The sequence below is a fragment of the Zeus faber genome (assembly GCF_960531495.2).
Source record: "Zeus faber genome assembly, chromosome: 4".
Taxonomy (NCBI): domain Eukaryota; kingdom Metazoa; phylum Chordata; class Actinopteri; order Zeiformes; family Zeidae; genus Zeus; species Zeus faber.
The window spans coordinates 33,570,464-33,579,911 of record NC_137191.1 but is presented as its reverse complement, the minus strand read 5'-3'; positions in this window follow the sequence as shown (position 1 = coordinate 33,579,911).

Here is a 9,448-nt window from a genome sequence, read left to right as displayed (position 1 = left end):
GATGGATAGATGGTCGCAATAGAGTGGCGCAGGTATGAGGTATTTTTATATCCACCCCTCAAGTTAATGTCGCTCTGGTTCCCTCGATAAAAAGCCAATAGGATTTTTACATTGGATTTTGGATTATTGCAGAAAATAATCTCTGTGGCAAACAGCAGTTTATGATACTTACGCGTTTTATTCAACAAGATAATCTTCACAAATCAATCACCGTGTTATGTTTTTTAAGCGTAAATGCCAATGGCAGAAACAAAAGGCTAACGTTAGGCTATAAAACGAACTACAACACGGTCGCATGACTTCAACGTCACCATCACTACGGTGGAAAGACAGCGGAGACAAAAGCATTAAAATGTCCCGGTAAATGTGCAGGGTCATTACAATAATATTAGTAATTGTCCCTATTGCGCATACATGTGGGCGTGCATGAAAGTGTGATACACTTAAGGGTCCCATATCAACTGCAACGTTTTCACCATTATGTCATATTGTATTTAGAATATATGACCAGTAGATGGTAGCACACTGTTATTCAAGTTAAATTTAGCGATTCATGTCGACCAAGTGTGTGCGTCTGTGTGTGTGTGTGTGTGTGTGTGTGTGTGTGTGTGTGTGTGTGTGTGTGTGTACAAATTAAAATGCTCAAATAATGCCATCACCAAAAGACAGGGTGCTAACTGCATCACAGTTAAATATATATATATATATATATATATATATATATACATTATTTGCTTTCAAAAATTAATTTTATAGTGTGTATGTGTGTGTGTGTCTTTTTTTATACCTGTGCTGTCAGCATGCTGGGCATACAACACAGAGTATTTGTATGCCATTGCATCTAGGACAGAGTTAATCTGCAAGTGGAGTTCAAGTTCTCAACCTGCAATGTAACTCTTTATTCATTCTTTAATCATCAACAACTGCTGAAATAACTCTGTCCTGTGAGATGACAAGAGCACAATTTTTTCTGAAACAGAACCGCCACCAATCCCCCTCTTTAAAGAACCTTATTACCATGTTTTGGTCTATAAACATCGAATCATTACTCCAAGAGGGGGATAATCACCACGGGTGAGAAAAATAAACATTTTAACAAACAACAACCTGGAAAAACATGAACATAGAAACATCAGATGACAACATGTAACGACAAATGTTATACACAGTGTGTGTGTGTGTGTGTGTGTGTGTGTGGTGAGAGTGCCTATGAGTGTGTGTGTGTGTGTGTGTGTGTGTGTGTACATGTGTGTGTATGTATGTGTGTGTGTGTGTGTGTGTGTGTGTGTGTGTGTGTGTGATATGTCCACCGGTGAGTGCACGGGATTTGTCCCAATTAGTTCTGGTATATGAGGTCGGAACACCCACGCACAGCCCCAAGGAGCATAAACCAGCCCCAGAGAGTGCGAGGAGAACCTGCACCCCGAAAGTATACACATACATCCCACCCCCACGTGGAGGCATAAGACCCACCCGCAAGTGCAGAACCCGGGCCGCGGGCGCCAGGCATAGACCACAGGCCCGGAACACTTCCAGAACCGCCCACCCCGAGCGCCGACCCACGCAGCCGAGTGCGCATGGTGCAGGACACCCCAATGTCCCCGTTTGTCATGATCTCCGCCTTCATCTACCTTCCCCTCCCCCTCCTTACCTGTCCCATTAGCCCAACTCCATTCACCTGCGCACACAGCTGTTCCCGATCTGTAATCTAACCACTATATAAGCCTCTCTCACCAGTCACCCATTGCCAGATTGTCTTCGATGCTTGCACCAGACTCTCCAGCGTTCCCCGGACTGATTCCCTGCTACCGACTCTGCCTCGCGCCGACCACGTATCCTGCCTGCCCCTCCGCCTGTCTTGTCTGCACTCCTCGTTATCGAACCTGCCTGTCTTCCGTCTGCTCTACAAGTAAAAGACATTACCAAATATCCCTGCCTGTCTTTGTGCTGCAATTGGTTCCTAACCACACCCGTTACACCGTGTGCCAACCCCTGCAGACAGCCAGAAATATGACCGCAGCTGGCACCCACGGCACCCGCTGCAGAGCAGCCAAGCAGCAAGAGCAAGGCCGGCAGCCCCCTCCCGCACTGCAACCCACATGCACGACGGTGAGCAGCCCCCCAAGGGCCCTGGAAAGCACCGGCCGGCGCTCTCCACAGCGCCGCCGGTAGCAGCAGGCCAGAAACCACCAGGGGCAAGCCACCAGGACCCTAAACCAGCTGGCAGGGGGCCTACCCGGTCACCCCCCAGCCAACCACTCCCCAACACCAACCCACCACCCCGGAAACCCCAGTGCTTAATCTATGCTGTTCGATAATGCAGTTAAAATTGCGGGGTTTGGTGGCACTCGTCCTCCAAGCATGTCAACGCTGTCAGGGTTTGCCGGGGCCTTCCGGCATCGGCCACTAGATGCCGCCAGTACTGCCTCATCAATGTTGCTTTGTTTCAGTTCCTGATTACCCAGCCTCATTAGGTTATGTTTCACCTGTGTTTTTTGTCTTGCCTATTTATACCCTGTCGTTTGTGTCCCTCGTTGCTCAGTCTTTGTCTAGCCTCCTGACAATGCTCTCGTTTCCAGGCCCACAAAATTATTTTTTTTTTTTGATGCTTGTTTCAAGTAAACCTTTATTTTTGCCGCCTCGATCTCTGCATCTGGGTTCACTCGGCATAACCTCGTAACAGTTGCCGAATCACTCACACCAAAGACCCTGGTCGGGTGTGTGTTGCTTGGAGTTAAATTTGTGTGCATGAGTTCTAAGTTAATATGAGTGGTATTAAAATTGCATGCCAAGGCAGGAGTGTGACGGGCTAGATCGCAGCCACATCCCTACCCAGCTAGCGCTCACCCCACCCGTCTGCAAACCCTAGGCCTGTTGTGAGTTCTGGCACTAGGAGATCAAAAAATCAGATCAGCGCAGGGGTGCAGTAGGCCGGGCACCGGCCACGCGGACCCCACCCTGCACCTGACCGTACCAGGAGGCACCCAACCCACAGTGACCAGGCGCAGAGTGGCCTGCCACGCACCTCCACCACGGCGGGCTGCTCCTCACCCCCAGAACGCTTTTTTGGGGGCTAATGCCACAAAAAGGCAATCCAATGCACTACATTACAAATCTTTGGCATTATTTACAAAAATAACTGCATTTTTTTTTTTCAAAGTCTGTGGCTAGTTTGTCATCTGGCTGTGAGGCAAACAAAAACACAGAAGTTGGCCAATAGCGGTCCTTGAATGGCCTCATTGTTACTGAGATAATCAAATGGCACCACCTCAGTGCCACTGCTCTAAGATTCCTTCAAAAGCCAGCTCATACATCAAACAATGGGACCTCACTTCACAAGCTTTCCGGAGTACAGTTTAGGCAGAAACCCGGTCTGTGTTTTGCTCCTGAGGAAAAGATGAATTTTTGAGCAGCTGAGCCATGCCAGCCCAGATTGTGGGTCAGCACTTGGGCTACATATAAATCGATCTAAATAGGATTAGCGTTGGCATGCACAATGGGAGCTAACAAAAAGAAAACATCATGTTTTTACATGAACTGACCAGAATAAAATTGTACTTTTTCTCCCGCAGAGTGCCCAACCAATAGGAAGTAACAATATTCTAGCATGATATCCCGTTGTTTCCCCATGTTATTTCCAAATTTGGAATGACTTGGAGAACTAGGAGTTTGGAGTATCCTACAGGCAGAGGAAGACATGGAATGGCCACATAGCAGCAAAGAAAATTCCAATTATACCCTTAAATGTTCCAAACATACTCACTTAAACCTTAAATAAAACAAAAACCTTCAGTCTTAATAAAACAACAAATACATATTCCAGTGGCATAGTTCTTCCATAACAACGTTGTCCCTTTCACAAGATCAACATCTGTGCTGTTTGGATTAATGCGTTATTCGGCTGTTTGTCTTCAAGGGTATAAGCAGTGGTGGAAAAAGTACTCGTAAGCCATACTTGAGTAGCAGTAGAGATATCTTACTAAAAAATGACTGGTGAAAAAAGTAAGGTCACTCATTAGAATACTACTTGAGTAAAAGTCTTAAGTTAGCTGATATTAAATGTGCTTTTGTATCAAAAGTAAAAGTAAATGCTGTGGAGAAAAAAAGGCAGGTTATTATTTTGCTTAGATTTTATTCTGGTTGCTAATGTTTCCGTAGCATAAAAGGCACTTCATTCAGTAAGACACATCTTTCACTCTGACATAAGAAAACATTTGTTGTAAATATGGCCATGCGTGTTGGTCATCAGTAGAAGCAGGCGCAGGTGGGGCAGCGTCACCCCTTGGTTGGAACAAGGATTTTCAGTGATTGCAATGATGGAAGACCTTGTCGCAAAAAATAATACAAAATCCCATATATGGAGTATTTTGGTTATATCTATCTCTGCCACAGAATATTATTGATGATATTGATGATCTGGGTTAAACACAAGGGAGCATATCCTTTAAGGTACTTTGATTGGGATCTGCTCTCTTACAAACTGACTTACTCTGAGATTTAAGTCTTCTAGTGCGCGCCAGTGTTTGTGTGTGTGTGTGTGTGTGTGCGCATCACAAAATCTGGCCCTATGATATCAACCCATGTCGTTTCTATCCAAGGTTGCCAGGATCCACCTTTGTTGACCTGTGCATATGCCATTGTGGTGAATTGTAATATGTGCCAATACATTCTCCTTGCTACATATGCAAGTAGCAGGTGGTGGACTTCCAACAGAGCAGGAAGCCCCCTACCCGTTTTTCCATCCAGGCGGAGGTGGTATAGATGGTGGACCCGTACAGGTTCCTTGAAATGCACATTTTCCAAATCTGGACTTCACCTACAACACAGGAAAGACCACGCAGGCTGGTTCTTGCTGAGGAGGCTCAGGTCCTTCAATGCGTGCAACAGGATACTGTGGATGTTCTACCAGTTGGTGGAAGCCAGCGCACTCTTCTTTGCGTCAATGCTGGCCCAACAAGCTTGTGAGGAAGACCCGCTCTGTTATTGGTCTGAAAATTTACACTCTGGAGGTAGTGGCTGAAAGGGAGGATGAGGATGAAGATCAGCGGCATCCTAGGAAGCACCTTCAGCCGGTGGTCCATCGTTCCTAGGTGCAGGTGTAATGCTGTCGACTGTGGAGTGACTCCGTCCAATGAGTCTATTGCTGGCTTGAGTGCCCTTGCTCAGGGGAGGAAGGTGGGGCGGGGGGCTGTTTGCTCATAATCATCCTCCCAGGACTTCTCCAGCAAGGGGAATAAAACCTGCGAGCTTCCATCCATACAACAGGCTTCCTTCCTCCCACATCGGCATTTGGAAAAATTGGCTTTTCTGCGAGACAGAACATTCAAACCCTTTGAATGTTTCTCACAGGCGGCACTCAATCCGTGGTAAAATATAGCAATTTCATTGTCTTTAAGCTAGCTTCAAACAGAGTCCGTATTCGCATCCGACGGTTGGATCAACTGCGCCTGAGTCTTTTATCACAAAATATGTCGGGGAAAATGAGAGAGCTTGTTTTTTCCAATACTTTTTCCATACTTATTCATTTAGTTTTAAGTCCAATTCCAATATATAAACCTTGAGTGACATCACTTCCGGAAGTAGGATAAGAGTTATTTAAACGCATCCCAGAGCCTCGTTCGGACACGGAAATCCCACATCGTATCAGAGCATATTGTTTGTCCGATTTGGTGTGGAGAAGGCTTCCATCTCCGTGGTTCTTATATTTTACATAGGGCAACGCTGGTCTCGTCCTACTGTGAATGCCCAGATTAAGAGGAAATGTTAGCAAGCTAAAGGTGTTTGTCCCTGATTGTCAGTTAGTCTGTAACAAACACACACACACACACACACACACACACACACACACACACACAAAGCAAGTGGTGTTTGTCACATACCTCAGTCCCTTTGTGTATTTTTCTTTTTAACAGCCCCAATGTCACTCATTGTGTCACTCACAACAAACACTGGCTACAGCATTCTATAGATGTACAAATTCACACACACACACACACACACACACACACACACACACACACACACAAACAATATACTGTGCTCCCCCGATACATCACAGCGGCGACAGCGCCATTGCTGAAGGAAATTATGTGCATTCCTGCATATTTTCTTTCATGTTGTTTCCTACTGACACACGGTCACTGTCCTGCCCACAGTCACTGCTCAAGAAGTGACGTTGTTCCCCTGTTAATAAGCGTTGTGGTATTCAGAATTAATACACAATAACTCTATGAATCATTCAAACTGATTTCTTGGACGCATTCTTACCTCAATTAATTGACATATTGCATCAATTGTCGTTAGTGGATACTTTGGTAATCAGATACGAAAAAATAATCAAACATTTATCGGTCCACATATATCGGTCCACAGAAGGAAACAATGCAAACCGCAAAGTTCTTGAAATATGATTAAATTTTATGTACAAACTATTGCAATTCCTCACACTGCCACAGTATCATGTTCTTGCTCCTTGGAACAGTAATGTGGTGCACTAACTGTAACAAATCATTTCGACCTTGTTTTGCTTATATGATTTTAAGATACAGAATTTTAATATCCATTCATATCATTTCGGGAGATAAAAAAAAAAAGGGATAAATCGTCGTTCTAATGAACATTTTTAATCGATTTTTCAACCCATCATCTGGATACCTTTATCTTCGCTGACAAATTGAAGCACAGCTTATTAACTGCAGCCTGTGTGCGTATTACAACATACTTCAAAGTTCTGCAAGAGATATCAACAAATTGAACCTCATGTAGCGTATAGACCAGGGGTGGGCAAACTACGGCACGCGGGCCAGATCCAGCCCGTTGGTCTTTTTAATCCAGCCCGCCAAAGATTGGTACAGAATTCATAATTATGGCTGCATTCATTTCACCCTGACCTGCAATGCCTGGCGTTTCACCAGGTGGCACATTAGGCGTAGTGACTTGATTTTGCGGAGCCCGAGCTACTCTCTGTTATTACTCTGCTACTACTCTGAACCCATCTGCAACAATGAGTGGGCCAAAGAAAAGTGAGTGCCGAGTGTTTAATAAGGAATGGACAACTAAATACTTTTTTACCTAAGTCTGGTCAAAGGCTGTATGTCTTATTTGCCAAGAAATGATTGCGGTTTTAAAGTAATACATCAGCCCTCACTTTTCTACCAAGCCTGGTAATTACGTTAACAACCAATCAACGCATAACAGACAGCTACCGCTCAGAGGTTGGCAGCTGGCTTGCAGGCTCAGCAAAACACCTTTATCCGACAAACTGCCATCCAAGAATCAAGCACGAAGGCAAGTTATTTGCTGGCATTCAAATTAGCAAAAGCCAGCAAGCCTTTCTCCGAAGGGGAGTGTCTCAAAGAGCGCATGGTAGAGACAGCAGGTATCTTTTGTCCTGAGAGCAAGAACAAATTTGAAAAAATTAGCTTATCACGCAGGACAGTGACTCGCCGTGTTGAATTAATTGACGAAGACTTAGCTAGCAAGCTAAACAAAAAAGCGAAGTCATTTACATTACATTCTTTGGCACTGGACGAAAATAATGACATAAAGGTACACCGCTCAGCTTTTAATTTTTATCAGAGGGATTAATGACAATTTTGAGAAAACGGAGGAGTTTTTGTCCATGGAATCCCTAAAAGGGAAAACACGGGGAGAGGACTTGTATGACAGTGTGTCGGCGATCATCAAGAGGCACAAGCTACCTTGGAGTATGCTCGCCAACATTACCACAGATGGATCGCCAAATCTGACGGGAAAAAACGTCGGACTGCTCAAAATAATCCAGGAGAGGGTGAAAGATGAAAACCCTGAGCAGGAGGTCATTTTCCTACACTGCATAATTCACCAGGAAGCACTGTGTAAATCCAGATTGCAGCTTGACCACGTGGTGAAGCCAGTTGTAAAACCTGTTAACTTTATTCGAGCGAGGGGACTTCCCCATCGTCAGTTTATTAACTTTCTTGAAGAAACTGACGCTGATCACAGGGACTTGCTTTACCATTCTAATGTCCGCTGGTTAAGTTTGGGGAAAGTATGTCAACGAGTGAGGGAGCTCAAACAGGAGATTATCTCATTTTTGGAGCAACTTGAGAACGCTGACAAGTTTCCTGAGCTGAGAGACACAGATTGGATTTGTGATTTAGCTTTTGCTGTGGACATACTGACACACATGAATGCGCTGAACGTGAAGCTACAAGGGAAAGACCAGTTTGTGCATGAAATGCATACAAAAGTCAGAGCCTTCAAAACCAAGCTAGCTTTATTCTCAAAGCAAATGCAAAACAAGTCAAGTTTCCCCACACTGGCTACGTTGAAAGAGGCCTATGTGAAAGAAATACAGGAAATCACTGGATGACCTGCATGAAGAATTCTGCCGTCAGTTCTCTGATTTTGGAAAAATTGACAAGTCACTTCAGCTGGTGTCATCACCCTTCTCACACGACCCTGAAACGGCGCCACAGGAGTTGCAGTTGGAACTGATTGATCTCCAATGTGACACCGTCTTAAAGGAGAAGTTCAACTCTCTTAAACTGGATGAGTTTTAGGCTTCATAAAGCGCAGCCAAATTCCCAAACATCCAGAAGATGGCACAGAGGATGCTGGTGTTGTTTGGCTCTACGTATGTGTGTGAACAGACTTTTAATGGAATGAACACCAACAAAGCACCCCACAGATCCCAGTTGAGTGATGAACACCTCAGATCTGTTCTGAGAATTGCCACAACAATACTAACACCAGATGCACTGGCAAAAATTGGTGATAAACAACACTGTTCCCACTAAAAGGAAAGTGTATTAACACTGCAATGCTTTTTTTCTGTTTATATTTGATATGTATGCATCTTGTGCTGACCCGGCCCGTCTGTCAAATTTTAAAAGTCAATGTGTCCCCGAGCCAAAAAGTTTGCCCACCCCTGGTATAGACCTTATAAACTGGATTCTATTTCCTGGGTCCTGGACCGTCTGACCAGGCCAAACAAATAGAATCTATTTTATAAGGACTGTGCGCTACACTCATCACAATGAACCAACCCAATATCTAACACTATTTAACACTTCATTTAACATAATACATACTACATTTATCAGGAAATAGTGTCAGATCTTTCAGTATTTGCATTGCAGGTTACAGTTCAAAAGGGGTCAATGTTGAGAAAATGTGCCGGAGATCAGTCTGTGAGAATCATAATTAGAATGACTTTATTTCATCAGGTGCATTGACATATACTAGAGATTTGGCATGGTGATTATTGGTTCTTTTTTTTTTTGTGTAAATACACTTTACTTCTAAATAATAAATGTGAGCATAAACATAATATTGATACATTTAACTTTGCCAGAAATATACATTCATCACATAATACTTCTCCTCTGTGACTTAAAACCGTGAGTCCTGTCAGTCGCATGAACAGGGAACTGATTTGCTTTCGATCCCCATTTCCCAAAGCACA